At 43.5% G+C, this 3,810-nt stretch overlaps 1 pseudogene; it reads left to right on the top strand.

The window, feature by feature from the left end:
• The first annotated feature begins 1,614 nt into the window (after positions 1-1,614).
• Positions 1,615-2,868, top strand: LOC112661821 (mitoferrin-2-like; annotated as a pseudogene).
• Positions 2,869-3,810: the final 942 nt, after the last annotated feature.

Raw genomic sequence — 3,810 nt, 5'->3', positions numbered from 1 at the left:
AGTCATTGGTTACTACGACAAAATAGATGGTAAAGTATTAATCTTTTGAATAGACAATTAGACAAAAAGCAATAAATGTGCTAATTATATGTGCCTAAAGTGTTAATGAAAAGATCGCAGTGTGGCACAACTAGTTGTGATTTAACAGAAAAGGGGGGAAAAGCCAGCTGAGAAAGCAAATGACTTAGTAATTGGCATTAAAGAATATCAAAAACCATCTTTTAAAGCAGAGATTTAGCTATTACAGCTGTTCATAGAGACAAATGGTCCATTTAGAATTTTAAAAAATAATAACTTGGAGCAAATATTTCTTCACATGCAAAAATCCTCACACAGTACAAATTATAAGGTCTTGTAAAACTTAAGTATCGCTAATGATAACAGTATACCAGTTTAGTATAAAAAGTAGAAATGCAACACAGAATGATTTCAAGATTAAAGAAGTGTTTAAAATTTCAGGTTAGAAATCTTTTACATTGTCAGTTTCTCTTTATTTCCCCACCCTTCTCATAATTAGTACTGCCTTGATTCAGCAAATTTACTATTCTAGCAAATATTCAGCACCTCTAGAGACATCAATAACATTAAACAAATTTGGCATTGTAACCAAATTTTTGTGCTTGTTATAAAAAATTTTCATTCTAAAGTCATTGGCAAGGAGATAATTTATCTATCTCTATGCTGTGGATTTCTTGTTAACATTTTGCATTTGTCATCCAAAGTAACTTAAATTTATTAGAACTCCTGGAAATTGAGCTTGTGACACATGGATTTGCTAATAAGACCAAGGTTGCTGTCGCCTTTGACAATGAGGGAGATCTGCTTCAGAACCTCCAGCCTCTTTTATTAATTCTACTTTCTCCTAGCCTTCAAACTTTCCCTTTTTTTGTCCTTTCTGACCCACAACTGTTTACCATCCATCTTGTTCCCTCAAACTAAATGGTTTTGTTAATAGCTTATTTTTAAAATTTTATGTGGCATCCTCACATTAAAACCATGATATACTGAATCTAAATGAATAAGGCTTTCCTGTGGAATTTCAGGCACCCTGTCGAAAGCAAGGAAGATGACAGAGAGATTAAGCGCATAGGGGATATTTGTAGCTCCCCAAAAATCTTACTAAATTAAGAATAATTGTTCTACTTACGGAGGGGCGGGGTGCTGGCAGAGTGGCTGGGGGCGGTGCTGGGTCAGGGGGGAGCCCCGGGAGTCGGCGCTGCTGGACCGGTGGCTGCAGAGGGGCGTGGGCCGGGGCCCGCGGCGGGGGGGTGGGGGGGGGCCGGGGCCTGCAGGCCCCCAGTGCGGCAGGATCCGGACTCCGGCCCGGACTAGGAGGCGATGCCAGCTGGAGCCACTGTCACCACGCACATGGTGGCGGGCGCCGTGGCAGGGATCCTGGAGCACTGCGTGATGTACCCCATCGACTGCGTCAAGGTGAGACCTGGACCGGCTCCGAATCCGACCTGGGGCTCACCCGACCCCTGGGTCCTGTCGGAGCCGACATGGGTTCCTTCCTGGCTCCTGCCATCACTGCACGAATCGACCCATACTTCCTGCAAGCAAGGTCCAAGGTCCAAGGAATTCCAAGCAAGGAATTGAACCCAGCCAGGAACCAGGACCCATTTCTAACCGTCAGTGAGCTCTGAATCCGGACTGTGGAAAGAAAATCTGTCAGCCAAAGCCCTGGATCCTAGCTGGGACTAAACAGGAATAGGGTGGGATGGGATGGAACAGACCCAGATGCAAAGCCTACAGCCTGACCCAGCCGCCCGCTATGGAAACGTGTTGGAGGCACTCTGGGGGATTATAGAACCGAGGGCCTGTGGAGGCCTATGCCTGGGCTGAAGGTCACAGCAACAGGCGCAGGGCAGGGCCTGCCCATGCCCTCTATTTTGCCTGCTATGAAAAATTAAAAAAGACATTGAGTGATGTCTTTGAGCAATAGTTGCCAACGGTGCAGCCGGGTGTGCAGCAACAGTACTGCATGATGCAGCCATGAATGCAGCACAAGTGGTCAAGCAGAGGATGCAGATGTACAACTCACCGTACCACCGGGTGACAGACTGTGTACGCGCAGTGTGGCTAAGTGAAGGGGCCAGGCCTTTTATCGTAGTTACACCACGCAGCTAACCATGAATGTTCCCTTCCAAGCCATTCACTTCATGACCTATGAATCCCTGCAAGAGCACTTTAACCCCCAGAGACGGTACAACCCCAGCTCCCAAGTTCTCTCTGGAGCCTGTGCACGAGCTGTAGCTGCCGCTGCCACACCCCCCCTGGACGTTTGCAAACCACTGCTCAACACCCAGGAATCCCTGGCTTTGAACTCAAACATCACAGGACATGTCACAGGCATGGCTAGTGCCTTCAGGATGGTATATCAAGTAGGTGGGGTGACCGCCTACTTCGGAGGGGTACAGGCCAGAGTGATTCACCAGATCCCCTCCACGGCCATGGCATGGTCTGTGTATGAATTCTTCAAATACCTAATCACCAAAGGGCAAGAAGAGTGGAGAGCAGGCAAGTGAAGTGAAGTAGCAGAGAATGCGGCCAGGGGCTCAACACTGCTGCGGCCTGCCTGCTCCAGCCACCTGCTCTGTCTCCTGGCATGCTCCAGCCTTGAGTGGAGTTGGAAGGAAGGTAGAGGGTTCTCCCCAGGCTCTTGGTGTCTTGGCTAACACCAGTTCCTGCCAACCTCTGTTGCTGCCATCTTTCCTTCCAGGCCCTAAGCAAGTGCAGCAAAGCACAGCACAGCACCTTTGATAACCTCTCCATCCTGGGCCTGATGACCTGCTCTAGACTGTTACAGAGGAATAAGCAGCTCATTCCTGTGGTTCCTAATAAAAAGCCTTTGCATTAAAAAAAAAAAAAAAAAAAAAAAAAAAGAATAATTGTTCTACTTACAAGGAAGTCTACCTTGTTGGAAATAAAAATGCTTGTCTATTTTAATTCATTTTAGTCAGAACTTTTTGGTAGTAACTGACAAAAACAATTTTAAATAAGCTTGATAAGAATATCGTCTTGCCTACAAAAATACAAAGATTAGATGCGGAGTAGACTTTTGGGGGAGTAATATTTCTTTTTTTTTTTTTTTCTGATAGCTTATATGATTTCTCAAAGACTGCAACCAGTATTGACACCACTTGCAATATGCTTATTATCCTGGGGAATAGTGTTTTAAAACCTTCAGATATATTAAAGTGTGATTCAACAAAGCAATATTTCAAATAAATAGTCGTACAGGATTTGGGATTGAGAACAGTCTCCAAAATCTTTGTCTCATGAAATTAGGAATAGATGGGATACAATTTCATCCTCTTGTTTTCCCTGACACAAAACCTTTTTCTTCCTCCATCCAAATGTGAATAAGTTGAGATAATTTATTACGTCTATGCTGCTGTGGGTAACACTGCCTCTTAGAACAATCAAAAGTTAAGAGTTATTTTTGGACACAATGTGTCTGATTTCACTAGAATAGAAATGTTGAATATCCTCTAAAAAACTTTATCTCTCTTGATGTGTTTCTGGTCATTTTTCTTTCTCCTTTGAGATTTTGATATCTATTTATCTTCAGGAACTATGGTACTTGTACAGTTTTATCTGTAAATAAGAAATTAAGTGGGACACTTTTGTAATAGATGAGACTCATCTTTCTTATATTTTGACCTTGTTGTCTAGTCTCCAGTATATGATGGTATTCCATAAGAGGAATTTTAGTGAAATATGACATGCTCCTCTACAGACTTACTAGGTTAGTAGTCATTGTTTTCTGAATTTGTATAGCATATCTGCTACCAACTTACATTAGCA

This window comes from Canis lupus, chromosome 31 (assembly GCF_003254725.2).
Source record: "Canis lupus dingo isolate Sandy chromosome 31, ASM325472v2, whole genome shotgun sequence".
In the NCBI taxonomy this organism is placed as follows: Eukaryota; Metazoa; Chordata; class Mammalia; order Carnivora; family Canidae; genus Canis; species Canis lupus.
The sequence above is the reverse complement of the archived record's forward strand: the minus strand, read 5'-3'. Positions and strand labels throughout refer to the sequence as shown.